This window comes from Lissotriton helveticus, chromosome 1_2 (genome assembly GCF_964261635.1).
Source record: "Lissotriton helveticus chromosome 1_2, aLisHel1.1, whole genome shotgun sequence".
Lineage (NCBI taxonomy): Eukaryota > Metazoa > Chordata > Amphibia > Caudata > Salamandridae > Lissotriton > Lissotriton helveticus.
Window position 1 is genome coordinate 339,628,895 of NC_136058.1, and position 23,089 is coordinate 339,651,983.

Below are 23,089 nucleotides of genomic sequence, written 5' to 3' on the forward strand. Positions count from 1 at the left end.
TGCCCACGCCTTACGTGAGGGCTGTCTTCATGGAGCATATACTTAGTGCAATCAGGGTTCGATTCTCCGGCAGGGCTTTTATTTGCTCAGTTTGGAATGCAAAACTTCTCAGGATTTCCCCAAATGTGTAAACTGTTGGTCTACTTTCCAGCTTGCTCAGCCTTTCGGGGGATGATTCCATTGGCTATGCCCTCTTGCCCATCGGTGGACACTCAAATTGAAGGCAAGTCACAGTGTGATTGGCTGCCAAGCAGCTACCGTGGTGCAATGCAATTGGAAGTCTGCCAAGGGCATACATGTACTAATGCAATGCTTTGGTAGCAGTTTTGTTCAGCAGGTTTCCTTTACTGTTCTTCACGCCTCCCCTAGCGATGACTATGTCATCAATTCCCTTTGAAAGCAGATAGAGTACGCTTCTTTTCCAGTATTTATCGAAGCTCGGGGACTTTTTCATAATCAACGGAAGGTATTGTTGATTAACAGCAAAAGACATGGAAATGAAACCACAAAATCCTTCGAGCCGGATTTGAACCAGCGACCTAAGGATGCCCGAATTAATGCTACAGTCCTCCGCTCTACCAACTGAGCTATCGAAGGAGGGGTAGCAGAAGCTCATAGCACTGAAATTACCTCTCGCTCAAGAAAGGTTGTGGGGGGTGGGGACCAGGAGCAGACAGATGAAAATCATCAATATTAATCGCGGCTCCCTCTCAAAGCTACCACTTCTGAGAGCACACTGTGAGTTACGTCTTATCACCTCAAAGGAGGATTTCACACCAAAGTGGATGTTCCGTCTTGGCTTGGTGAAAAGCAGGGGCGCCGCAATGATGAATTTTACAGAAAGGAAAGGAACTTTGATACAAAGACCTTAGGAAGCATTGGTGGCAAATGGATGGAAGCCTTTAACCGTGAGAAAAATGACAGAAAGTTATGGGAGTCATTACCACGCACCCAGCTTCAAGAACATGCATTTTGGGTTCATTTTTGAAAGGAAAGAGAATGGAAAAATCAGTAGAGTAAAGGCAACATATTCAGTTTTTCTTGAAGCTACTGTAGAGAGTCTCTGGTTTAGAGGAAGAACCCTTACCAATGACCAAGATGGCTGCCACAGATTTCTATCCTAAATGTATTAAGATTGCCAAGATTAATCATCACTTTGATGGCTTAAACAAGTAAGATTCTTTGGTTCTATAAGCATCAAAAATGAGATAGCCCCATTTCATGGGGTTTTCCAAGGCACACGTCTCACAGTTTAAGTGGGGTTCGTATCCCAGTTGCATGGCATATCTCTTCCTTAATACTGACAGCCAGCCTAGTTTTCTGCCAAAATCCAAGATAAGCATGGCAAAAGTCTGGAGATGCCGGGGATTGAACCCGGGGCCTCATACATGCAAAGCATGCGCTCTACCACTGAGCTACATCCCCTTGTATGCCAAGTTTTACTGTATGCATGGAAACCCTGAATGTAAGTGTCTGCCAAGTCAACCCACTTGACACTGCAGCATAAAGTCTCAGTCAGGAAAATCCTTAAGCCTCGCACCTGGATTATCTTCCTGGTCTATAGTCTTGTTTAGAGATGCTTGTGTGCAGCCTTCTTAGCGCAGTAGGCAGCGTGTCAGTCTCATAATCTGAAGGTCCTGAGTTCGATCCTCAGAGAGGGCATTTATTTCCTCCTTTTGGCAAGCAAAATTCTCAGATTTTCTTGAAAAGTGGAAACTATGCCTATTTCAAACAATATTTTTCAATGCAACCTATTTAAGTGGGGTTCTGACCCCCCAACTGCCTGAGAAACCTCAACTTTCCACAAGGTGGCAGGCTAGCCTTCTGGAAAAAGCCGAGATACAGAACAGCGACTCCTGGAGATGCCGGGGATTGAACCCGGGGCCTCATACATGCGAAGCATGCGCTCTACCACTGAGCTACATCCCCTCCACTGCCCTCTAAAGTTTTGCTGGATGCAAGGAGACTCTGGAGCCCACGGACTGCAAAGTCTCGATTTGAGACTAGAATGTAAAGTGTCAGGCATGAAATTGCCCACGCCTTACGTGAGGGCTGTCTTCATGGAGCATATACTTAGTGCAATCAGGGTTCGATTCTCCGGCAGGGCTTTTATTTGCTCAGTTTGGAATGCAAAACTTCTCAGGATTTCCCCAAATGTGTAAACTGTTGGTCTACTTTCCAGCTTGCTCAGCCTTTCGGGGGATGATTCCATTGGCTATGCCCTCTTGCCCATCGGTGGACACTCAAATTGAAGGCAAGTCACAGTGTGATTGGCTGCCAAGCAGCTACCGTGGTGCAATGCAATTGGAAGTCTGCCAAGGGCATACATGTACTAATGCAATGCTTTGGTAGCAGTTTTGTTCAGCAGGTTTCCTTTACTGTTCTTCACGCCTCCCCTAGCGATGACTATGTCATCAATTCCCTTTGAAAGCAGATAGAGTACGCTTCTTTTCCAGTATTTATCGAAGCTCGGGGACTTTTTCATAATCAACGGAAGGTATTGTTGATTAACAGCAAAAGACATGGAAATGAAACCACAAAATCCTTCGAGCCGGATTTGAACCAGCGACCTAAGGATGCCCGAATTAATGCTACAGTCCTCCGCTCTACCAACTGAGCTATCGAAGGAGGGGTAGCAGAAGCTCATAGCACTGAAATTACCTCTCGCTCAAGAAAGGTTGTGGGGGGTGGGGACCAGGAGCAGACAGATGAAAATCATCAATATTAATCGCGGCTCCCTCTCAAAGCTACCACTTCTGAGAGCACACTGTGAGTTACGTCTTATCACCTCAAAGGAGGATTTCACACCAAAGTGGATGTTCCGTCTTGGCTTGGTGAAAAGCAGGGGCGCCGCAATGATGAATTTTACAGAAAGGAAAGGAACTTTGATACAAAGACCTTAGGAAGCATTGGTGGCAAATGGATGGAAGCCTTTAACCGTGAGAAAAATGACAGAAAGTTATGGGAGTCATTACCACGCACCCAGCTTCAAGAACATGCATTTTGGGTTCATTTTTGAAAGGAAAGAGAATGGAAAAATCAGTAGAGTAAAGGCAACATATTCAGTTTTTCTTGAAGCTACTGTAGAGAGTCTCTGGTTTAGAGGAAGAACCCTTACCAATGACCAAGATGACTGCCACAGATTTCTATCCTAAATGTATTAAGATTGCCAAGATTAATCATCACTTTGATGGCTTAAACAAGTAAGATTCTTTGGTTCTATAAGCATCAAAAATGAGATAGCCCCATTTCATGGGGTTTTCCAAGGCACACGTCTCACAGTTTAAGTGGGGTTCGTATCCCAGTTGCATGGCATATCTCTTCCTTAATACTGACAGCCAGCCTAGTTTTCTGCCAAAATCCAAGATAAGCATGGCAAAAGTCTGGAGATGCCGGGGATTGAACCCGGGGCCTCATACATGCAAAGCATGCGCTCTACCACTGAGCTACATCCCCTTGTATGCCAAGTTTTACTGTCTGCATGGAAACCCTGAATGTAAGTGTCTGCCAAGTCAACCCACTTGACACTGCAGCATAAAGTCTCAGTCAGGAAAATCCTTAAGCCTCGCACCTGGATTATCTTCCTGGTCTATAGTCTTGTTTAGAGATGCTTGTGTGCAGCCTTCTTAGCGCAGTAGGCAGCGCGTCAGTCTCATAATCTGAAGGTCCTGAGTTCGATCCTCAGAGAGGGCATTTATTTCCTCCTTTTGGCAAGCAAAATTCTCAGATTTTCTTGAAAAGTGGAAACTATGCCTATTTCAAACAATATTTTTCAATGCAACCTATTTAAGTGGGGTTCTGACCCCCCAACTGCCTGAGAAACCTCAACTTTCCACAAGGTGGCAGGCTAGCCTTCTGGAAAAAGCCGAGATACAGAACAGCGACTCCTGGAGATGCCGGGGATTGAACCCGGGGCCTCATACAAGCGAAGCATGCGCTCTACCACTGAGCTACATCCCCTCTACTGCCCTCTAAAGTTTTGCTGGATGCAAGGAGACTCTGGAGCCCACGGACTGCAAAGTCTCGATTTGAGACTAGAATGTAAAGTGTCAGGCATGAAATTGCCCACGCCTTACGTGAGGGCTGTCTTCATGGAGCATATACTTAGTGCAATCAGGGTTCGATTCTCCGGCAGGGCTTTTATTTGCTCAGTTTGGAATGCAAAACTTCTCAGGATTTCCCCAAATGTGTAAACTGTTGGTCTACTTTCCAGCTTGCTCAGCCTTTCGGGGGATGATTCCATTGGCTATGCCCTCTTGCCCATCGGTGGACACTCAAATTGAAGGCAAGTCACAGTGTGATTGGCTGCCAAGCAGCTACCGTGGTGCAATGCAATTGGAAGTCTGCCAAGGGCATACATGTACTAATGCAATGCTTTGGTAGCAGTTTTGATCAGCAGGTTTCCATTACTGTTCTTCACGCCTCCCCTAGCGATGACTATGTCATCAATTCCCTTTGAAAGCAGATAGAGTACGCTTCTTTTCCAGTATTTATCGAAGCTCGGGGACTTTTTCATAATCAACGGAAGGTATTGTTGATTAACAGCAAAAGACATGGAAATGAAACCACAAAATCCTTCGAGCCGGATTTGAACCAGCGACCTAAGGATGCCCGAATTAATGCTACAGTCCTCCGCTCTACCAACTGAGCTATCGAAGGAGGGGTAGCAGAAGCTCATAGCACTGAAATTACCTCTCGCTCAAGAAAGGTTGTGGGGGGTGGGGACCAGGAGCAGACAGATGAAAATCATCAATATTAATCGCGGCTCCCTCTCAAAGCTACCACTTCTGAGAGCACACTGTGAGTTACGTCTTATCACCTCAAAGGAGGATTTCACACCAAAGTGGATGTTCCGTCTTGGCTTGGTGAAAAGCAGGGGCGCCGCAATGATGAATTTTACAGAAAGGAAAGGAACTTTGATACAAAGACCTTAGGAAGCATTGGTGGCAAATGGATGGAAGCCTTTAACCGTGAGAAAAATGACAGAAAGTTATGGGAGTCATTACCACGCACCCAGCTTCAAGAACATGCATTTTGGGTTCATTTTTGAAAGGAAAGAGAATGGAAAAATCAGTAGAGTAAAGGCAACATATTCAGTTTTTCTTGAAGCTACTGTAGAGAGTCTCTGGTTTAGAGGAAGAACCCTTACCAATGACCAAGATGGCTGCCACAGATTTCTATCCTAAATGTATTAAGATTGCCAAGATTAATCATCACTTTGATGGCTTAAACAAGTAAGATTCTTTGGTTCTATAAGCATCAAAAATGAGATTGCCCCATTTCATGGGGTTTTCCAAGGCACACGTCTCACAGTTTAAGTGGGGTTCGTATCCCAGTTGCATGGCATATCTCTTCCTTAATACTGACAGCCAGCCTAGTTTTCTGCCAAAATCCAAGATAAGCATGGCAAAAGTCTGGAGATGCCGGGGATTGAACCCGGGGCCTCATACATGCGAAACATGCGCTCTACCACTGAGCTACATCCCCTCCACTGCCCTCTAAAGTTTTGCTGGATGCAAGGAGACTCTGGAGCCCACGGACTGCAAAGTCTCGATTTGAGACTAGAATGTAAAGTGTCAGGCATGAAATTGCCCACGCCTTACGTGAGGGCTGTCTTCATGGAGCATATACTTAGTGCAATCAGGGTTCGATTCTCCGGCAGGGCTTTTATTTGCTCAGTTTGGAATGCAAAACTTCTCAGGATTTCCCCAAATGTGTAAACTGTTGGTCTACTTTCCAGCTTGCTCAGCCTTTCGGGGGATGATTCCATTGGCTATGCCCTCTTGCCCATCGGTGGACACTCAAATTGAAGGCAAGTCACAGTGTGATTGGCTGCCAAGCAGCTACCGTGGTGCAATGCAATTGGAAGTCTGCCAAGGGCATACATGTACTAATGCAATGCTTTGGTAGCAGTTTTGATCAGCAGGTTTCCTTTACTGTTCTTCACGCCTCCCCTAGCGATGACTATGTCATCAATTCCCTTTGAAAGCAGATAGAGTACGCTTCTTTTCCAGTATTTATCAAAGCTCGGGGACTTTTTCATAATCAACGGAAGGTATTGTTGATTAACAGCAAAAGACATGGAAATGAAACCACAAAATCCTTCGAGCCGGATTTGAACCAGCGACCTAAGGATGCCCGAATTAATGCTACAGTCCTCCGCTCTACCAACTGAGCTATCGAAGGAGGGGTAGCAGAAGCTCATAGCACTGAAATTACCTCTCGCTCAAGAAAGGTTGTGGGGGGTGGGGACCAGGAGCAGACAGATGAAAATCATCAATATTAATCGCGGCTCCCTCTCAAAGCTACCACTTCTGAGAGCACACTGTGAGTTACGTCTTATCACCTCAAAGGAGGATTTCACACCAAAGTGGATGTTCCGTCTTGGCTTGGTGAAAAGCAGGGGCGCCGCAATGATGAATTTTACAGAAAGGAAAGGAACTTTGATACAAAGACCTTAGGAAGCATTGGTGGCAAATGGATGGAAGCCTTTAACCGTGAGAAAAATGACAGAAAGTTATGGGAGTCATTACCACGCACCCAGCTTCAAGAACATGCATTTTGGGTTCATTTTTGAAAGGAAAGAGAATGGAAAAATCAGTAGAGTAAAGGCAACATATTCAGTTTTTCTTGAAGCTACTGTAGAGAGTCTCTGGTTTAGAGGAAGAACCCTTACCAATGACCAAGATGGCTGCCACAGATTTCTATCCTAAATGTATTAAGATTGCCAAGATTAATCATCACTTTGATGGCTTAAACAAGTAAGATTCTTTGGTTCTATAAGCATCAAAAATGAGATAGCCCCATTTCATGGGGTTTTCCAAGGCACACGTCTCACAGTTTAAGTGGGGTTCGTATCCCAGTTGCATGGCATATCTCTTCCTTAATACTGACAGCCAGCCTAGTTTTCTGCCAAAATCCAAGATAAGCATGGCAAAAGTCTGGAGATGCCGGGGATTGAACCCGGGGCCTCATACATGCAAAGCATGCGCTCTACCACTGAGCTACATCCCCTTGTATGCCAAGTTTTACTGTATGCATGGAAACCCTGAATGTAAGTGTCTGCCAAGTCAACCCACTTGACACTGCAGCATAAAGTCTCAGTCAGGAAAATCCTTAAGCCTCGCACCTGGATTATCTTCCTGGTCTATAGTCTTGTTTAGAGATGCTTGTGTGCAGCCTTCTTAGCGCAGTAGGCAGCGCGTCAGTCTCATAATCTGAAGGTCCTGAGTTCGTTCCTCAGAGAGGGCATTTATTTCCTCCTTTTGGCAAGCAAAATTCTCAGATTTTCTTGAAAAGTGGAAACTATGCCTATTTCAAACAATATTTTTCAATGCAACCTATTTAAGTGGGGTTCTGACCCCCCAACTGCCTGAGAAACCTCAACTTTCCACAAGGTGGCAGGCTAGCCTTCTGGAAAAAGCCGAGATACAGAACAGCGACTCCTGGAGATGCCGGGGATTGAACCCGGGGCCTCATACATGCGAAGCATGCACTCTACCACTGAGCTGCATCCCCTCCACTGCCCTCTAAAGTTTTGCTGGATGCAAGGAGACTCTGGAGCCCACGGACTGCAAAGTCTCGATTTGAGACTAGAATGTAAAGTGTCAGGGATGAAATTGCCCACGCCTTACGTGAGGGCTGTCTTCATGGAGCATATACTTAGTGCAATCAGGGTTCGATTCTCCGGCAGGGCTTTTATTTGCTCAGTTTGGAATGCAAAACTTCTCAGGATTTCCCCAAATGTGTAAACTGTTGGTCTACTTTCCAGCTTGCTCAGCCTTTCGGGGGATGATTCCATTGGCTATGCCCTCTTGCCCATCGGTGGACACTCAAATTGAAGGCAAGTCACAGTGTGATTGGCTGCCAAGCAGCTACCGTGGTGCAATGCAATTGGAAGTCTGCCAAGGGCATACATGTACTAATGCAATGCTTTGGTAGCAGTTTTGATCAGCAGGTTTCCTTTACTGTTCTTCACGCCTCCCCTAGCGATGACTATGTCATCAATTCCCTTTGAAAGCAGATAGAGTACGCTTCTTTTCCAGTATTTATCGAAGCTCGGGGACTTTTTCATAATCAACGGAAGGTATTGTTGATTAACAGCAAAAGACATGGAAATGAAACCACAAAATCCTTCGAGCCGGATTTGAACCAGCGACCTAAGGATGCCCGAATTAATGCTACAGTCCTCCGCTCTACCAACTGAGCTATCGAAGGAGGGGTAGCAGAAGCTCATAGCACTGAAATTACCTCTCGCTCAAGAAAGGTTGTGGGGGGTGGGGACCAGGAGCAGACAGATGAAAATCATCAATATTAATCGCGGCTCCCTCTCAAAGCTACCACTTCTGAGAGCACACTGTGAGTTACGTCTTATCACCTCAAAGGAGGATTTCACACCAAAGTGGATGTTCCGTCTTGGCTTGGTGAAAAGCAGGGGCGCCGCAATGATGAATTTTACAGAAAGGAAAGGAACTTTGATACAAAGACCTTAGGAAGCATTGGTGGCAAATGGATGGAAGCCTTTAACCGTGAGAAAAATGACAGAAAGTTATGGGAGTCATTACCACGCACCCAGCTTCAAGAACATGCATTTTGGGTTCATTTTTGAAAGGAAAGAGAATGGAAAAATCAGTAGAGTAAAGGCAACATATTCAGTTTTTCTTGAAGCTACTGTAGAGAGTCTCTGGTTTAGAGGAAGAACCCTTACCAATGACCAAGATGGCTGCCACAGATTTCTATCCTAAATGTATTAAGATTGCCAAGATTAATCATCACTTTGATGGCTTAAACAAGTAAGATTCTTTGGTTCTATAAGCATCAAAAATGAGATTGCCCCATTTCATGGGGTTTTCCAAGGCACACGTCTCACAGTTTAAGTGGGGTTCGTATCCCAGTTGCATGGCATATCTCTTCCTTAATACTGACAGCCAGCCTAGTTTTCTGCCAAAATCCAAGATAAGCATGGCAAAAGTCTGGAGATGCCGGGGATTGAACCCGGGGCCTCATACATGCGAAGCATGCGCTCTACCACTGAGCTACATCCCCTCCACTGCCCTCTAAAGTTTTGCTGGATGCAAGGAGACTCTGGAGCCCACGGACTGCAAAGTCTCGATTTGAGACTAGAATGTAAAGTGTCAGGCATGAAATTGCCCACGCCTTACGTGAGGGCTGTCTTCATGGAGCATATACTTAGTGCAATCAGGGTTCGATTCTCCGGCAGGGCTTTTATTTGCTCAGTTTGGAATGCAAAACTTCTCAGGATTTCCCCAAATGTGTAAACTGTTGGTCTACTTTCCAGCTTGCTCAGCCTTTCGGGGGATGATTCCATTGGCTATGCCCTCTTGCCCATCGGTGGACACTCAAATTGAAGGCAAGTCACAGTGTGATTGGCTGCCAAGCAGCTACCGTTGTGCAATGCAATTGGAAGTCTGCCAAGGGCATACATGTACTAATGCAATGCTTTGGTAGCAGTTTTGATCAGCAGGTTTCCTTTACTGTTCTTCACGCCTCCCCTAGCGATGACTATGTCATCAATTCCCTTTGAAAGCAGATAGAGTACGCTTCTTTTCCAGTATTTATCAAAGCTCGGGGACTTTTTCATAATCAACGGAAGGTATTGTTGATTAACAGCAAAAGACATGGAAATGAAACCACAAAATCCTTCGAGCCGGATTTGAACCAGCGACCTAAGGATGCCCGAATTAATGCTACAGTCCTCCGCTCTACCAACTGAGCTATCGAAGGAGGGGTAGCAGAAGCTCATAGCACTGAAATTACCTCTCGCTCAAGAAAGGTTGTGGGGGGTGGGGACCAGGAGCAGACAGATGAAAATCATCAATATTAATCGCGGCTCCCTCTCAAAGCTACCACTTCTGAGAGCACACTGTGAGTTACGTCTTATCACCTCAAAGGAGGATTTCACACCAAAGTGGATGTTCCGTCTTGGCTTGGTGAAAAGCAGGGGCGCCGCAATGATGAATTTTACAGAAAGGAAAGGAACTTTGATACAAAGACCTTAGGAAGCATTGGTGGCAAATGGATGGAAGCCTTTAACCGTGAGAAAAATGACAGAAAGTTATGGGAGTCATTACCACGCACCCAGCTTCAAGAACATGCATTTTGGGTTCATTTTTGAAAGGAAAGAGAATGGAAAAATCAGTAGAGTAAAGGCAACATATTCAGTTTTTCTTGAAGCTACTGTAGAGAGTCTCTGGTTTAGAGGAAGAACCCTTACCAATGACCAAGATGGCTGCCACAGATTTCTATCCTAAATGTATTAAGATTGCCAAGATTAATCATCACTTTGATGGCTTAAACAAGTAAGATTCTTTGGTTCTATAAGCATCAAAAATGAGATAGCCCCATTTCATGGGGTTTTCCAAGGCACACGTCTCACAGTTTAAGTGGGGTTCGTATCCCAGTTGCATGGCATATCTCTTCCTTAATACTGACAGCCAGCCTAGTTTTCTGCCAAAATCCAAGATAAGCATGGCAAAAGTCTGGAGATGCCGGGGATTGAACCCGGGGCCTCATACATGCAAAGCATGCGCTCTACCACTGAGCTACATCCCCTTGTATGCCAAGTTTTACTGTATGCATGGAAACCCTGAATGTAAGTGTCTGCCAAGTCAACCCACTTGACACTGCAGCATAAAGTCTCAGTCAGGAAAATCCTTAAGCCTCGCACCTGGATTATCTTCCTGGTCTATAGTCTTGTTTAGAGATGCTTGTGTGCAGCCTTCTTAGCGCAGTAGGCAGCGCGTCAGTCTCATAATCTGAAGGTCCTGAGTTCGTTCCTCAGAGAGGGCATTTATTTCCTCCTTTTGGCAAGCAAAATTCTCAGATTTTCTTGAAAAGTGGAAACTATGCCTATTTCAAACAATATTTTTCAATGCAACCTATTTAAGTGGGGTTCTGACCCCCCAACTGCCTGAGAAACCTCAACTTTCCACAAGGTGGCAGGCTAGCCTTCTGGAAAAAGCCGAGATACAGAACAGCGACTCCTGGAGATGCCGGGGATTGAACCCGGGGCCTCATACATGCGAAGCATGCACTCTACCACTGAGCTACATCCCCTCCACTGCCCTCTAAAGTTTTGCTGGATGCAAGGAGACTCTGGAGCCCACGGACTGCAAAGTCTCGATTTGAGACTAGAATGTAAAGTGTCAGGGATGAAATTGCCCACGCCTTACGTGAGGGCTGTCTTCATGGAGCATATACTTAGTGCAATCAGGGTTCGATTCTCCGGCAGGGCTTTTATTTGCTCAGTTTGGAATGCAAAACTTCTCAGGATTTCCCCAAATGTGTAAACTGTTGGTCTACTTTCCAGCTTGCTCAGCCTTTCGGGGGATGATTCCATTGGCTATGCCCTCTTGCCCATCGGTGGACACTCAAATTGAAGGCAAGTCACAGTGTGATTGGCTGCCAAGCAGCTACCGTGGTGCAATGCAATTGGAAGTCTGCCAAGGGCATACATGTACTAATGCAATGCTTTGGTAGCAGTTTTGATCAGCAGGTTTCCTTTACTGTTCTTCACGCCTCCCCTAGCGATGACTATGTCATCAATTCCCTTTGAAAGCAGATAGAGTACGCTTCTTTTCCAGTATTTATCGAAGCTCGGGGACTTTTTCATAATCAACGGAAGGTATTGTTGATTAACAGCAAAAGACATGGAAATGAAACCACAAAATCCTTCGAGCCGGATTTGAACCAGCGACCTAAGGATGCCCGAATTAATGCTACAGTCCTCCGCTCTACCAACTGAGCTATCGAAGGAGGGGTAGCAGAAGCTCATAGCACTGAAATTACCTCTCGCTCAAGAAAGGTTGTGGGGGGTGGGGACCAGGAGCAGACAGATGAAAATCATCAATATTAATCGCGGCTCCCTCTCAAAGCTACCACTTCTGAGAGCACACTGTGAGTTACGTCTTATCACCTCAAAGGAGGATTTCACACCAAAGTGGATGTTCCGTCTTGGCTTGGTGAAAAGCAGGGGCGCCGCAATGATGAATTTTACAGAAAGGAAAGGAACTTTGATACAAAGACCTTAGGAAGCATTGGTGGCAAATGGATGGAAGCCTTTAACCGTGAGAAAAATGACAGAAAGTTATGGGAGTCATTACCACGCACCCAGCTTCAAGAACATGCATTTTGGGTTCATTTTTGAAAGGAAAGAGAATGGAAAAATCAGTAGAGTAAAGGCAACATATTCAGTTTTTCTTGAAGCTACTGTAGAGAGTCTCTGGTTTAGAGGAAGAACCCTTACCAATGACCAAGATGGCTGCCACAGATTTCTATCCTAAATGTATTAAGATTGCCAAGATTAATCATCACTTTGATGGCTTAAACAAGTAAGATTCTTTGGTTCTATAAGCATCAAAAATGAGATAGCCCCATTTCATGGGGTTTTCCAAGGCACACGTCTCACAGTTTAAGTGGGGTTCGTATCCCAGTTGCATGACATATCTCTTCCTTAATACTGACAGCCAGCCTAGTTTTCTGCCAAAATCCAAGATAAGCATGGCAAAAGTCTGGAGATGCCGGGGATTGAACCCGGGGCCTCATACATGCAAAGCATGCGCTCTACCACTGAGCTACATCCCCTTGTATGCCAAGTTTTACTGTATGCATGGAAACCCTGAATGTAAGTGTCTGCCAAGTCAACCCCCTTGACACTGCAGCATAAAGTCTCAGTCAGGAAAATCCTTAAGCCTCGCACCTGGATTATCTTCCTGGTCTATAGTCTTGTTTAGAGATGCTTGTGTGCAGCCTTCTTAGCGCAGTAGGCAGCGCGTCAGTCTCATAATCTGAAGGTCCTGAGTTCGATCCTCAGAGAGGGCATTTATTTCCTCCTTTTGGCAAGCAAAATTCTCAGATTTTCTTGAAAAGTGGAAACTATGCCTATTTCAAACAATATTTTTCAATGCAACCTATTTAAGTGGGGTTCTGACCCCCCAACTGCCTGAGAAACCTCAACTTTCCACAAGGTGGCAGGCTAGCCTTCTGGAAAAAGCCGAGATACAGAACAGCGACTCCTGGAGATGCCAGGGATTGAACCCGGGGCCTCATACATGCGAAGCATGCGCTCTACCACTGAGCTACATCCCCTCCACTGCCCTCTAAAGTTTTGCTGGATGCAAGGAGACTCTGGAGCCCACGGACTGCAAAGTCTCGATTTGAGACTAGAATGTAAAGTGTCAGGCATGAAATTGCCCACGCCTTACGTGAGGGCTGTCTTCATGGAGCATATACTTAGTGCAATCAGGGTTCGATTCTCCGGCAGGGCTTTTATTTGCTCAGTTTGGAATGCAAAACTTCTCAGGATTTCCCCAAATGTGTAAACTGTTGGTCTACTTTCCAGCTTGCTCAGCCTTTCGGGGGATGATTCCATTGGCTATGCCCTCTTGCCCATCGGTGGACACTCAAATTGAAGGCAAGTCACAGTGTGATTGGCTGCCAAGCAGCTACCGTGGTGCAATGCAATTGGAAGTCTGCCAAGGGCATACATGTACTAATGCAATGCTTTGGTAGCAGTTTTGATCAGCAGGTTTCCTTTACTGTTCTTCACGCCTCCCCTAGCGATGACTATGTCATCAATTCCCTTTGAAAGCAGATAGAGTACGCTTCTTTTCCAGTATTTATCGAAGCTCGGGGACTTTTTCATAATCAACGGAAGGTATTGTTGATTAACAGCAAAAGACATGGAAATGAAACCACAAAATCCTTCGAGCCGGATTTGAACCAGCGACCTAAGGATGCCCGAATTAATGCTACAGTCCTCCGCTCTACCAACTGAGCTATCGAAGGAGGGGTAGTAGAAGCTCATAGCACTGAAATTACCTCTCACTCAAGAAAGGTTGTGGGGGGTGGGGACCAGGAGCAGACAGATGAAAATCATCAATATTAATCGCGGCTCCCTCTCAAAGCTACCACTTCTGAGAGCACACTGTGAGTTACGTCTTATCACCTCAAAGGAGGATTTCACACCAAAGTGGATGTTCCGTCTTGGCTTGGTGAAAAGCAGGGGCGCCGCAATGATGAATTTTACAGAAATGAAAGGAACTTTGATACAAAGACCTTAGGAAGCATTGGTGGCAAATGGATGGAAGCCTTTAACCGTGAGAAAAATGACAGAAAGTTATGGGAGTCATTACCACGCACCCAGCTTCAAGAACATGCATTTTGGGTTCATTTTTGAAAGGAAAGAGAATGGAAAAATCAGTAGAGTAAAGGCAACATATTCAGTTTTTCTTGAAGCTACTGTAGAGAGTCTCTGGTTTAGAGGAAGAACCCTTACCAATGACCAAGATGGCTGCCACAGATTTCTATCCTAAATGTATTAAGATTGCCAAGATTAATCATCACTTTGATGGCTTAAACAAGTAAGATTCTTTGGTTCTATAAGCATCAAAAATGAGATAGCCCCATTTCATGGGGTTTTCCAAGGCACACGTCTCACAGTTTAAGTGGGGTTCGTATCCCAGTTGCATGGCATATCTCTTCCTTAATACTGACAGCCAGCCTAGTTTTCTGCCAAAATCCAAGATAAGCATGGCAAAAGTCTGGAGATGCCGGGGATTGAACCCGGGGCCTCATACATGCAAAGCATGCGCTCTACCACTGAGCTACATCCCCTTGTATGCCAAGTTTTACTGTATGCATGGAAACCCTGAATGTAAGTGTCTGCCAAGTCAACCCACTTGACACTGCAGCATAAAGTCTCAGTCAGGAAAATCCTTAAGCCTCGCACCTGGATTATCTTCCTGGTCTATAGTCTTGTTTAGAGATGCTTGTGTGCAGCCTTCTTAGCGCAGTAGGCAGCGCGTCAGTCTCATAATCTGAAGGTCCTGAGTTCGATCCTCAGAGAGGGCATTTATTTCCTCCTTTTGGCAAGCAAAATTCTCAGATTTTCTTGAAAAGTGGAAACTATGCCTATTTCAAACAATATTTTTCAATGCAACCTATTTAAGTGGGGTTCTGACCCCCCAACTGCCTGAGAAACCTCAACTTTCCACAAGGTGGCAGGCTAGCCTTCTGGAAAAAGCCGAGATACAGAACAGCGACTCCTGGAGATGCCGGGGATTGAACCCGGGGCCTCATACAAGCGAAGCATGCGCTCTACCACTGAGCTACATCCCCTCTACGGCCCTCTAAAGTTTTGCTGGATGCAAGGAGACTCTGGAGCCCACGGACTGCAAAGTCTCGATTTGAGACTAGAATGTAAAGTGTCAGGCATGAAATTGCCCACGCCTTACGTGAGGGCTGTCTTCATGGAGCATATACTTAGTGCAATCAGGGTTCGATTCTCCGGCAGGGCTTTTATTTGCTCAGTTTGGAATGCAAAACTTCTCAGGATTTCCCCAAATGTGTAAACTGTTGGTCTACTTTCCAGCTTGCTCAGCCTTTCGGGGGATGATTCCATTGGCTATGCCCTCTTGCCCATCGGTGGACACTCAAATTGAAGGCAAGTCACAGTGTGATTGGCTGCCAAGCAGCTACCGTGGTGCAATGCAATTGGAAGTCTGCCAAGGGCATACATGTACTAATGCAATGCTTTGGTAGTAGTTTTGATCAGCAGGTTTCCATTACTGTTCTTCACGCCTCCCCTAGCGATGACTATGTCATCAATTCCCTTTGAAAGCAGATAGAGTACGCTTCTTTTCCAGTATTTATCGAAGCTCGGGGACTTTTTCATAATCAACGGAAGGTATTGTTGATTAACAGCAAAAGACATGGAAATGAAACCACAAAATCCTTCGAGCCGGATTTGAACCAGCGACCTAAGGATGCCCGAATTAATGCTACAGTCCTCCGCTCTACCAACTGAGCTATCGAAGGAGGGGTAGCAGAAGCTCATAGCACTGAAATTACCTCTCGCTCAAGAAAGGTTGTGGGGGGTGGGGACCAGGAGCAGACAGATGAAAATCATCAATATTAATCGCGGCTCCCTCTCAAAGCTACCACTTCTGAGAGCACACTGTGAGTTACGTCTTATCACCTCAAAGGAGGATTTCACACCAAAGTGGATGTTCCGTCTTGGCTTGGTGAAAAGCAGGGGCGCCGCAATGATGAATTTTACAGAAAGGAAAGGAACTTTGATACAAAGACCTTAGGAAGCATTGGTGGCAAATGGATGGAAGCCTTTAACCGTGAGAAAAATGACAGAAAGTTATGGGAGTCATTACCACGCACCCAGCTTCAAGAACATGCATTTTGGGTTCATTTTTGAAAGGAAAGAGAATGGAAAAATCAGTAGAGTAAAGGCAACATATTCAGTTTTTCTTGAAGCTACTGTAGAGAGTCTCTGGTTTAGAGGAAGAACCCTTACCAATGACCAAGATGGCTGCCACAGATTTCTATCCTAAATGTATTAAGATTGCCAAGATTAATCATCACTTTGATGGCTTAAACAAGTAAGATTCTTTGGTTCTATAAGCATCAAAAATGAGATTGCCCCATTTCATGGGGTTTTCCAAGGCACACGTCTCACAGTTTAAGTGGGGTTCGTATCCCAGTTGCATGGCATATCTCTTCCTTAATACTGACAGCCAGCCTAGTTTTCTGCCAAAATCCAAGATAAGCATGGCAAAAGTCTGGAGATGCCGGGGATTGAACCCGGGGCCTCATACATGCGAAGCATGCGCTCTACCACTGAGCTACATCCCCTCCACTGCCCTCTAAAGTTTTGCTGGATGCAAGGAGACTCTGGAGCCCACGGACTGCAAAGTCTCGATTTGAGACTAGAATGTAAAGTGTCAGGCATGAAATTGCCCACGCCTTACGTGAGGGCTGTCTTCATGGAGCATATACTTAGTGCAATCAGGGTTCGATTCTCCGGCAGGGCTTTTATTTGCTCAGTTTGGAATGCAAAACTTCTCAGGATTTCCCCAAATGTGTAAACTGTTGGTCTACTTTCCAGCTTGCTCAGCCTTTCGGGGGATGATTCCATTGGCTATGCCCTCTTGCCCATCGGTGGACACTCAAATTGAAGGCAAGTCACAGTGTGATTGGCTGCCAAGCAGCTACCGTGGTGCAATGCAATTGGAAGTCTGCCAAGGGCATACATGTACTAATGCAATGCTTTGGTAGCAGTTTTGATCAGCAGGTTTCCTTTACTGTTCTTCACGCCTCCCCTAGCGATGACTATGTCATCAATTCCCTTTGAAAGCAGATAGAGTACGCTTCTTTTCCAGTATTTATCGAAGCTCGGGGACTTTTTCATAATCAACGGAAGGTATTGTTGATTAACAGCAAAAGACATGGAAATGAAACCACAAAATCCTTCGAGCCGGATTTGAACCAGCGACCTAAGGATGCCCGAATTAATGCTACAGTCCTCCGCTCTACCAACTGAGCTATCGAAGGAGGGGTAGCAGAAGCTCATAGCACTGAAATTACCTCTCGCTCAAGAAAGGTTGTGGGGGGTGGGGACCAGGAGCAGACAGATGAAAATCATCAATATTAATCGCGGCTCCCTCTCAAAGCTACCACTTCTGAGAGCACACTGTGAGTTACGTCTTATCACCTCAAAGGAGGATTTCACACCAAAGTGGATGTTCCGTCTTGGCTTGGTGAAAAGCAGGGGCGCCGCAATGATGAATTTTACAGAAAGGAAAGGAACTTTGATACAAAGACCTTAGGAAGCATTGGTGGCAAATGGATGGAAGCCTTTAACCGTGAGAAAAATGACAGAAAGTTATGGGAGTCATTACCACGCACCCAGCTTCAAGAACATGCATTTTGGGTTCATTTTTGAAAGGAAAGAGAATGGAAAAATCAGTAGAGTAAAGGCAACATATTCAGTTTTTCTTGAAGCTACTGTAGAGAGTCTCTGGTTTAGAGGAAGAACCCTTACCAATGACCAAGATGGCTGCCACAGATTTCTATCCTAAATGTATTAAGATTGCCAAGATTAATCATCACTTTGATGGCTTAAACAAGTAAGATTCTTTGGTTCTATAAGCATCAAAAATGAGATAGCCCCATTTCATGGGGTTTTCCAAGGCACACGTCTCACAGTTTAAGTGGGGTTCGTATCCCAGTTGCATGGCATATCTCTTCCTTAATACTGACAGCCAGCCTAGTTTTCTGCCAAAATCCAAGATAAGCATGGCAAAAGTCTGGAGATGCCGGGGATTGAACCCGGGGCCTCATACATGCAAAGCATGCGCTCTACCACTGAGCTACATCCCCTTGTATGCCAAGTTTTACTGTATGCATGGAAACCCTGAATGTAAGTGTCTGCCAAGTCAACCCACTTGACACTGCAGCATAAAGTCTCAGTCAGGAAAATCCTTAAGCCTCGCACCTGGATTATCTTCCTGGTCTATAGTCTTGTTTAGAGATGCTTGTGTGCAGCCTTCTTAGCGCAGTAGGCAGCGCGTCAGTCTCATAATCTGAAGGTCCTGAGTTCGATCCTCAGAGAGGGCATTTATTTCCTCCTTTTGGCAAGCAAAATTCTCAGATTTTCTTGAAAAGTGGAAACTATGCCTATTTCAAACAATATTTTTCAATGCAACCTATTTAAGTGGGGTTCTGACCCCCCAACTGCCTGAGAAACCTCAACTTTCCACAAGGTGGCAGGCTAGCCTTCTGGAAAAAGCCAAGATACAGAACAGCGACTCCTGGAGATGCCGGGGATTGAACCCGGGGCCTCATACAAGCGAAGCATGCGCTCTACCACTGAGCTACATCCCCTCTACGGCCCTCTAAAGTTTTGCTGGATGCAAGGAGACTCTGGAGCCCACGGACTGCAAAGTCTCGATTTGAGACTAGAATGTAAAGTGTCAGGCATGAAATTGCCCACGCCTTACGTGAGGGCTGTCTTCATGGAGCATATACTTAGTGCAATCAGGGTTCGATTCTCCGGCAGGGCTTTTATTTGCTCAGTTTGGAATGCAAAACTTCTCAGGATTTCCCCAAATGTGTAAACTGTTGGTCTACTTTCCAGCTTGCTCAGCCTTTCGGGGGATGATTCCATTGGCTATGCCCTCTTGCCCATCGGTGGACACTCAAATTGAAGGCAAGTCACAGTGTGATTGGCTGCCAAGCAGCTACCGTGGTGCAATGCAATTGGAAGTCTGCCAAGGGCATACATGTACTAATGCAATGCTTTGGTAGTAGTTTTGATCAGCAGGTTTCCATTACTGTTCTTCACGCCTCCCCTAGCGATGACTATGTCATCAATTCCCTTTGAAAGCAGATAGAGTACGCTTCTTTTCCAGTATTTATCGAAGCTCGGGGACTTTTTCATAATCAACGGAAGGTATTGTTGATTAACAGCAAAAGACATGGAAATGAAACCACAAAATCCTTCGAGCCGGATTTGAACCAGCGACCTAAGGATGCCCGAATTAATGCTACAGTCCTCCGCTCTACCAACTGAGCTATCGAAGGAGGGGTAGCAGAAGCTCATAGCACTGAAATTACCTCTCGCTCAAGAAAGGTTGTGGGGGGTGGGGACCAGGAGCAGACAGATGAAAATCATCAATATTAATCGCGGCTCCCTCTCAAAGCTACCACTTCTGAGAGCACACTGTGAGTTACGTCTTATCACCTCAAAGGAGGATTTCACACCAAAGTGGATGTTCCGTCTTGGCTTGGTGAAAAGCAGGGGCGCCGCAATGATGAATTTTACAGAAAGGAAAGGAACTTTGATACAAAGACCTTAGGAAGCATTGGTGGCAAATGGATGGAAGCCTTTAACCGTGAGAAAAATGACAGAAAGTTATGGGAGTCATTACCACGCACCCAGCTTCAAGAACATGCATTTTGGGTTCATTTTTGAAAGGAAAGAGAATGGAAAAATCAGTAGAGTAAAGGCAACATATTCAGTTTTTCTTGAAGCTACTGTAGAGAGTCTCTGGTTTAGAGGAAGAACCCTTACCAATGACCAAGATGGCTGCCACAGATTTCTATCCTAAATGTATTAAGATTGCCAAGATTAATCATCACTTTGATGGCTTAAACAAGTAAGATTCTTTGGTTCTATAAGCATCAAAAATGAGATTGCCCCATTTCATGGGGTTTTCCAAGGCACACGTCTCACAGTTTAAGTGGGGTTCGTATCCCAGTTGCATGGCATATCTCTTCCTTAATACTGACAGCCAGCCTAGTTTTCTGCCAAAATCCAAGATAAGCATGGCAAAAGTCTGGAGATGCCGGGGATTGAACCCGGGGCCTCATACATGCGAAGCATGCGCTCTACCACTGAGCTACATCCCCTCCACTGCCCTCTAAAGTTTTGCTGGATGCAAGGAGACTCTGGAGCCCACGGACTGCAAAGTCTCGATTTGAGACTAGAATGTAAAGTGTCAGGCATGAAATTGCCCACGCCTTACGTGAGGGCTGTCTTCATGGAGCATATACTTAGTGCAATCAGGGTTCGATTCTCCGGCAGGGCTTTTATTTGCTCAGTTTGGAATGCAAAACTTCTCAGGATTTCCCCAAATGTGTAAACTGTTGGTCTACTTTCCAGCTTGCTCAGCCTTTCGGGGGATGATTCCATTGGCTATGCCCTCTTGCCCATCGGTGGACACTCAAATTGAAGGCAAGTCACAGTGTGATTGGCTGCCAAGCAGCTACCATGGTGCAATGCAATTGGAAGTCTGCCAAGGGCATACATGTACTAATGCAATGCTTTGGTAGCAGTTTTGATCAGCAGGTTTCCTTTACTGTTCTTCACGCCTCCCCTAGCGATGACTATGTCATCAATTCCCTTTGAAAGCAGATAGAGTACGCTTCTTTTCCAGTATTTATCGAAGCTCGGGGACTTTTTCATAATCAACGGAAGGTATTGTTGATTAACAGCAAAAGACATGGAAATGAAACCACAAAATCCTTCGAGCCGGATTTGAACCAGCGACCTAAGGATGCCCGAATTAATGCTACAGTCCTCCGCTCTACCAACTGAGCTATCGAAGGAGGGGTAGCAGAAGCTCATAGCACTGAAATTACCTCTCGCTCAAGAAAGGTTGTGGGGGGTGGGGACCAGGAGCAGACAGATGAAAATCATCAATATTAATCGCGGCTCCCTCTCAAAGCTACCACTTCTGAGAGCACACTGTGAGTTACGTCTTATCACCTCAAAGGAGGATTTCACACCAAAGTGGATGTTCCGTCTTGGCTTGGTGAAAAGCAGGGGCGCCGCAATGATGAATTTTACAGAAAGGAAAGGAACTTTGATACAAAGACCTTAGGAAGCATTGGTGGCAAATGGATGGAAGCCTTTAACCGTGAGAAAAATGACAGAAAGTTATGGGAGTCATTACCACGCACCCAGCTTCAAGAACATGCATTTTGGGTTCATTTTTGAAAGGAAAGAGAATGGAAAAATCAGTAGAGTAAAGGCAACATATTCAGTTTTTCTTGAAGCTACTGTAGAGAGTCTCTGGTTTAGAGGAAGAACCCTTACCAATGACCAAGATGGCTGCCACAGATTTCTATCCTAAATGTATTAAGATTGCCAAGATTAATCATCACTTTGATGGCTTAAACAAGTAAGATTCTTTGGTTCTATAAGCATCAAAAATGAGATAGCCCCATTTCATGGGGTTTTCCAAGGCACACGTCTCACAGTTTAAGTGGGGTTCGTATCCCAGTTGCATGGCATATCTCTTCCTTAATACTGACAGCCAGCCTAGTTTTCTGCCAAAATCCAAGATAAGCATGGCAAAAGTCTGGAGATGCCGGGGATTGAACCCGGGGCCTCATACATGCAAAGCATGCGCTCTACCACTGAGCTACATCCCCTTGTATGCCAAGTTTTACTGTATGCATGGAAACCCTGAATGTAAGTGTCTGCCAAGTCAACCCACTTGACACTGCAGCATAAAGTCTCAGTCAGGAAAATCCTTAAGCCTCGCACCTGGATTATCTTCCTGGTCTATAGTCTTGTTTAGAGATGCTTGTGTGCAGCCTTCTTAGCGCAGTAGGCAGCGCGTCAGTCTCATAATCTGAAGGTCCTGAGTTCGATCCTCAGAGAGGGCATTTATTTCCTCCTTTTGGCAAGCAAAATTCTCAGATTTTCTTGAAAAGTGGAAACTATGCCTATTTCAAACAATATTTTTCAATGCAACCTATTTAAGTGGGGTTCTGACCCCCCAACTGCCTGAGAAACCTCAACTTTCCACAAGGTGGCAGGCTAGCCTTCTGGAAAAAGCCAAGATACAGAACAGCGACTCCTGGAGATGCCGGGGATTGAACCCGGGGCCTCATACAAGCGAAGCATGCGCTCTACCACTGAGCTACATCCCCTCTACGGCCCTCTAAAGTTTTGCTGGATGCAAGGAGACTCTGGAGCCCACGGACTGCAAAGTCTCGATTTGAGACTAGAATGTAAAGTGTCAGGCATGAAATTGCCCACGCCTTACGTGAGGGCTGTCTTCATGGAGCATATACTTAGTGCAATCAGGGTTCGATTCTCCGGCAGGGCTTTTATTTGCTCAGTTTGGAATGCAAAACTTCTCAGGATTTCCCCAAATGTGTAAACTGTTGGTCTACTTTCCAGCTTGCTCAGCCTTTCGGGGGATGATTCCATTGGCTATGCCCTCTTGCCCATCGGTGGACACTCAAATTGAAGGCAAGTCACAGTGTGATTGGCTGCCAAGCAGCTACCGTGGTGCAATGCAATTGGAAGTCTGCCAAGGGCATACATGTACTAATGCAATGCTTTGGTAGTAGTTTTGATCAGCAGGTTTCCATTACTGTTCTTCACGCCTCCCCTAGCGATGACTATGTCATCAATTCCCTTTGAAAGCAGATAGAGTACGCTTCTTTTCCAGTATTTATCGAAGCTCGGGGACTTTTTCATAATCAACGGAAGGTATTGTTGATTAACAGCAAAAGACATGGAAATGAAACCACAAAATCCTTCGAGCCGGATTTGAACCAGCGACCTAAGGATGCCCGAATTAATGCTACAGTCCTCCGCTCTACCAACTGAGCTATCGAAGGAGGGGTAGCAGAAGCTCATAGCACTGAAATTACCTCTCGCTCAAGAAAGGTTGTGGGGGGTGGGGACCAGGAGCAGACAGATGAAAATCATCAATATTAATCGCGGCTCCCTCTCAAAGCTACCACTTCTGAGAGC

At 45.4% G+C, this 23,089-nt stretch overlaps 41 non-coding genes across 41 annotated transcripts; 8 read left to right on the plus strand and 33 right to left on the minus strand.

Moving 5' to 3' along the window:
* Nucleotides 1-511: 511 nt before the first annotated feature.
* TRNAY-GUA (transfer RNA tyrosine (anticodon GUA)) lies at nucleotides 512-597 on the minus strand. Its single transcript is given in 2 exon segments — nucleotides 512-547; nucleotides 561-597. It is a non-coding gene; the product is annotated as a tRNA-Tyr (tRNA).
* Nucleotides 598-1,353: 756 nt separating this feature from the next.
* Nucleotides 1,354-1,425, minus strand: TRNAA-UGC (transfer RNA alanine (anticodon UGC)). The gene has a single exon. It is a non-coding gene; the product is annotated as a tRNA-Ala (tRNA).
* Nucleotides 1,426-1,589: 164 nt separating this feature from the next.
* On the plus strand, nucleotides 1,590-1,662 carry TRNAM-CAU (transfer RNA methionine (anticodon CAU)). The gene has a single exon. It is a non-coding gene; the product is annotated as a tRNA-Met (tRNA).
* Nucleotides 1,663-1,857: 195 nt separating this feature from the next.
* Nucleotides 1,858-1,929, minus strand: TRNAA-CGC (transfer RNA alanine (anticodon CGC)). The gene has a single exon. It is a non-coding gene; the product is annotated as a tRNA-Ala (tRNA).
* Nucleotides 1,930-2,542: 613 nt separating this feature from the next.
* Nucleotides 2,543-2,628, minus strand: TRNAY-GUA (transfer RNA tyrosine (anticodon GUA)). The gene is given in 2 exon segments: nucleotides 2,543-2,578; nucleotides 2,592-2,628. It is a non-coding gene; the product is annotated as a tRNA-Tyr (tRNA).
* Nucleotides 2,629-3,384: 756 nt separating this feature from the next.
* Nucleotides 3,385-3,456, minus strand: TRNAA-UGC (transfer RNA alanine (anticodon UGC)). The gene has a single exon. It is a non-coding gene; the product is annotated as a tRNA-Ala (tRNA).
* Nucleotides 3,457-3,620: 164 nt separating this feature from the next.
* Nucleotides 3,621-3,693, plus strand: TRNAM-CAU (transfer RNA methionine (anticodon CAU)). The gene has a single exon. It is a non-coding gene; the product is annotated as a tRNA-Met (tRNA).
* Nucleotides 3,694-3,888: 195 nt separating this feature from the next.
* Nucleotides 3,889-3,960, minus strand: TRNAA-CGC (transfer RNA alanine (anticodon CGC)). The gene has a single exon. It is a non-coding gene; the product is annotated as a tRNA-Ala (tRNA).
* A 613-nt stretch (nucleotides 3,961-4,573) lies between these two features.
* TRNAY-GUA (transfer RNA tyrosine (anticodon GUA)) lies at nucleotides 4,574-4,659 on the minus strand. Its single transcript is given in 2 exon segments — nucleotides 4,574-4,609; nucleotides 4,623-4,659. It is a non-coding gene; the product is annotated as a tRNA-Tyr (tRNA).
* Nucleotides 4,660-5,415: 756 nt separating this feature from the next.
* On the minus strand, nucleotides 5,416-5,487 carry TRNAA-CGC (transfer RNA alanine (anticodon CGC)). Its single transcript has one exon. It is a non-coding gene; the product is annotated as a tRNA-Ala (tRNA).
* A 613-nt stretch (nucleotides 5,488-6,100) lies between these two features.
* Nucleotides 6,101-6,186, minus strand: TRNAY-GUA (transfer RNA tyrosine (anticodon GUA)). Its single transcript is given in 2 exon segments — nucleotides 6,101-6,136; nucleotides 6,150-6,186. It is a non-coding gene; the product is annotated as a tRNA-Tyr (tRNA).
* Nucleotides 6,187-6,942: 756 nt separating this feature from the next.
* Nucleotides 6,943-7,014, minus strand: TRNAA-UGC (transfer RNA alanine (anticodon UGC)). The gene has a single exon. It is a non-coding gene; the product is annotated as a tRNA-Ala (tRNA).
* A 164-nt stretch (nucleotides 7,015-7,178) lies between these two features.
* TRNAM-CAU (transfer RNA methionine (anticodon CAU)) lies at nucleotides 7,179-7,251 on the plus strand. Its single transcript has one exon. It is a non-coding gene; the product is annotated as a tRNA-Met (tRNA).
* Nucleotides 7,252-7,446: 195 nt separating this feature from the next.
* TRNAA-CGC (transfer RNA alanine (anticodon CGC)) lies at nucleotides 7,447-7,518 on the minus strand. The gene has a single exon. It is a non-coding gene; the product is annotated as a tRNA-Ala (tRNA).
* Nucleotides 7,519-8,131: 613 nt separating this feature from the next.
* Nucleotides 8,132-8,217, minus strand: TRNAY-GUA (transfer RNA tyrosine (anticodon GUA)). The gene is given in 2 exon segments: nucleotides 8,132-8,167; nucleotides 8,181-8,217. It is a non-coding gene; the product is annotated as a tRNA-Tyr (tRNA).
* Nucleotides 8,218-8,973: 756 nt separating this feature from the next.
* TRNAA-CGC (transfer RNA alanine (anticodon CGC)) lies at nucleotides 8,974-9,045 on the minus strand. Its single transcript has one exon. It is a non-coding gene; the product is annotated as a tRNA-Ala (tRNA).
* Nucleotides 9,046-9,658: 613 nt separating this feature from the next.
* On the minus strand, nucleotides 9,659-9,744 carry TRNAY-GUA (transfer RNA tyrosine (anticodon GUA)). Its single transcript is given in 2 exon segments — nucleotides 9,659-9,694; nucleotides 9,708-9,744. It is a non-coding gene; the product is annotated as a tRNA-Tyr (tRNA).
* Nucleotides 9,745-10,500: 756 nt separating this feature from the next.
* TRNAA-UGC (transfer RNA alanine (anticodon UGC)) lies at nucleotides 10,501-10,572 on the minus strand. The gene has a single exon. It is a non-coding gene; the product is annotated as a tRNA-Ala (tRNA).
* Nucleotides 10,573-10,736: 164 nt separating this feature from the next.
* Nucleotides 10,737-10,809, plus strand: TRNAM-CAU (transfer RNA methionine (anticodon CAU)). The gene has a single exon. It is a non-coding gene; the product is annotated as a tRNA-Met (tRNA).
* Nucleotides 10,810-11,004: 195 nt separating this feature from the next.
* TRNAA-CGC (transfer RNA alanine (anticodon CGC)) lies at nucleotides 11,005-11,076 on the minus strand. Its single transcript has one exon. It is a non-coding gene; the product is annotated as a tRNA-Ala (tRNA).
* Nucleotides 11,077-11,689: 613 nt separating this feature from the next.
* On the minus strand, nucleotides 11,690-11,775 carry TRNAY-GUA (transfer RNA tyrosine (anticodon GUA)). Its single transcript is given in 2 exon segments — nucleotides 11,690-11,725; nucleotides 11,739-11,775. It is a non-coding gene; the product is annotated as a tRNA-Tyr (tRNA).
* A 756-nt stretch (nucleotides 11,776-12,531) lies between these two features.
* On the minus strand, nucleotides 12,532-12,603 carry TRNAA-UGC (transfer RNA alanine (anticodon UGC)). The gene has a single exon. It is a non-coding gene; the product is annotated as a tRNA-Ala (tRNA).
* Nucleotides 12,604-12,767: 164 nt separating this feature from the next.
* On the plus strand, nucleotides 12,768-12,840 carry TRNAM-CAU (transfer RNA methionine (anticodon CAU)). The gene has a single exon. It is a non-coding gene; the product is annotated as a tRNA-Met (tRNA).
* Nucleotides 12,841-13,035: 195 nt separating this feature from the next.
* On the minus strand, nucleotides 13,036-13,107 carry TRNAA-CGC (transfer RNA alanine (anticodon CGC)). Its single transcript has one exon. It is a non-coding gene; the product is annotated as a tRNA-Ala (tRNA).
* A 613-nt stretch (nucleotides 13,108-13,720) lies between these two features.
* On the minus strand, nucleotides 13,721-13,806 carry TRNAY-GUA (transfer RNA tyrosine (anticodon GUA)). The gene is given in 2 exon segments: nucleotides 13,721-13,756; nucleotides 13,770-13,806. It is a non-coding gene; the product is annotated as a tRNA-Tyr (tRNA).
* Nucleotides 13,807-14,562: 756 nt separating this feature from the next.
* On the minus strand, nucleotides 14,563-14,634 carry TRNAA-UGC (transfer RNA alanine (anticodon UGC)). The gene has a single exon. It is a non-coding gene; the product is annotated as a tRNA-Ala (tRNA).
* Nucleotides 14,635-14,798: 164 nt separating this feature from the next.
* On the plus strand, nucleotides 14,799-14,871 carry TRNAM-CAU (transfer RNA methionine (anticodon CAU)). Its single transcript has one exon. It is a non-coding gene; the product is annotated as a tRNA-Met (tRNA).
* Nucleotides 14,872-15,066: 195 nt separating this feature from the next.
* Nucleotides 15,067-15,138, minus strand: TRNAA-CGC (transfer RNA alanine (anticodon CGC)). The gene has a single exon. It is a non-coding gene; the product is annotated as a tRNA-Ala (tRNA).
* Nucleotides 15,139-15,751: 613 nt separating this feature from the next.
* On the minus strand, nucleotides 15,752-15,837 carry TRNAY-GUA (transfer RNA tyrosine (anticodon GUA)). The gene is given in 2 exon segments: nucleotides 15,752-15,787; nucleotides 15,801-15,837. It is a non-coding gene; the product is annotated as a tRNA-Tyr (tRNA).
* A 756-nt stretch (nucleotides 15,838-16,593) lies between these two features.
* On the minus strand, nucleotides 16,594-16,665 carry TRNAA-CGC (transfer RNA alanine (anticodon CGC)). Its single transcript has one exon. It is a non-coding gene; the product is annotated as a tRNA-Ala (tRNA).
* Nucleotides 16,666-17,278: 613 nt separating this feature from the next.
* TRNAY-GUA (transfer RNA tyrosine (anticodon GUA)) lies at nucleotides 17,279-17,364 on the minus strand. The gene is given in 2 exon segments: nucleotides 17,279-17,314; nucleotides 17,328-17,364. It is a non-coding gene; the product is annotated as a tRNA-Tyr (tRNA).
* A 756-nt stretch (nucleotides 17,365-18,120) lies between these two features.
* Nucleotides 18,121-18,192, minus strand: TRNAA-UGC (transfer RNA alanine (anticodon UGC)). Its single transcript has one exon. It is a non-coding gene; the product is annotated as a tRNA-Ala (tRNA).
* A 164-nt stretch (nucleotides 18,193-18,356) lies between these two features.
* Nucleotides 18,357-18,429, plus strand: TRNAM-CAU (transfer RNA methionine (anticodon CAU)). The gene has a single exon. It is a non-coding gene; the product is annotated as a tRNA-Met (tRNA).
* A 195-nt stretch (nucleotides 18,430-18,624) lies between these two features.
* On the minus strand, nucleotides 18,625-18,696 carry TRNAA-CGC (transfer RNA alanine (anticodon CGC)). Its single transcript has one exon. It is a non-coding gene; the product is annotated as a tRNA-Ala (tRNA).
* Nucleotides 18,697-19,309: 613 nt separating this feature from the next.
* TRNAY-GUA (transfer RNA tyrosine (anticodon GUA)) lies at nucleotides 19,310-19,395 on the minus strand. Its single transcript is given in 2 exon segments — nucleotides 19,310-19,345; nucleotides 19,359-19,395. It is a non-coding gene; the product is annotated as a tRNA-Tyr (tRNA).
* Nucleotides 19,396-20,151: 756 nt separating this feature from the next.
* TRNAA-CGC (transfer RNA alanine (anticodon CGC)) lies at nucleotides 20,152-20,223 on the minus strand. The gene has a single exon. It is a non-coding gene; the product is annotated as a tRNA-Ala (tRNA).
* Nucleotides 20,224-20,836: 613 nt separating this feature from the next.
* Nucleotides 20,837-20,922, minus strand: TRNAY-GUA (transfer RNA tyrosine (anticodon GUA)). Its single transcript is given in 2 exon segments — nucleotides 20,837-20,872; nucleotides 20,886-20,922. It is a non-coding gene; the product is annotated as a tRNA-Tyr (tRNA).
* Nucleotides 20,923-21,678: 756 nt separating this feature from the next.
* On the minus strand, nucleotides 21,679-21,750 carry TRNAA-UGC (transfer RNA alanine (anticodon UGC)). The gene has a single exon. It is a non-coding gene; the product is annotated as a tRNA-Ala (tRNA).
* A 164-nt stretch (nucleotides 21,751-21,914) lies between these two features.
* On the plus strand, nucleotides 21,915-21,987 carry TRNAM-CAU (transfer RNA methionine (anticodon CAU)). The gene has a single exon. It is a non-coding gene; the product is annotated as a tRNA-Met (tRNA).
* A 195-nt stretch (nucleotides 21,988-22,182) lies between these two features.
* On the minus strand, nucleotides 22,183-22,254 carry TRNAA-CGC (transfer RNA alanine (anticodon CGC)). The gene has a single exon. It is a non-coding gene; the product is annotated as a tRNA-Ala (tRNA).
* A 613-nt stretch (nucleotides 22,255-22,867) lies between these two features.
* On the minus strand, nucleotides 22,868-22,953 carry TRNAY-GUA (transfer RNA tyrosine (anticodon GUA)). Its single transcript is given in 2 exon segments — nucleotides 22,868-22,903; nucleotides 22,917-22,953. It is a non-coding gene; the product is annotated as a tRNA-Tyr (tRNA).
* Between the last annotated feature and the right edge of the window lie 136 nt (nucleotides 22,954-23,089).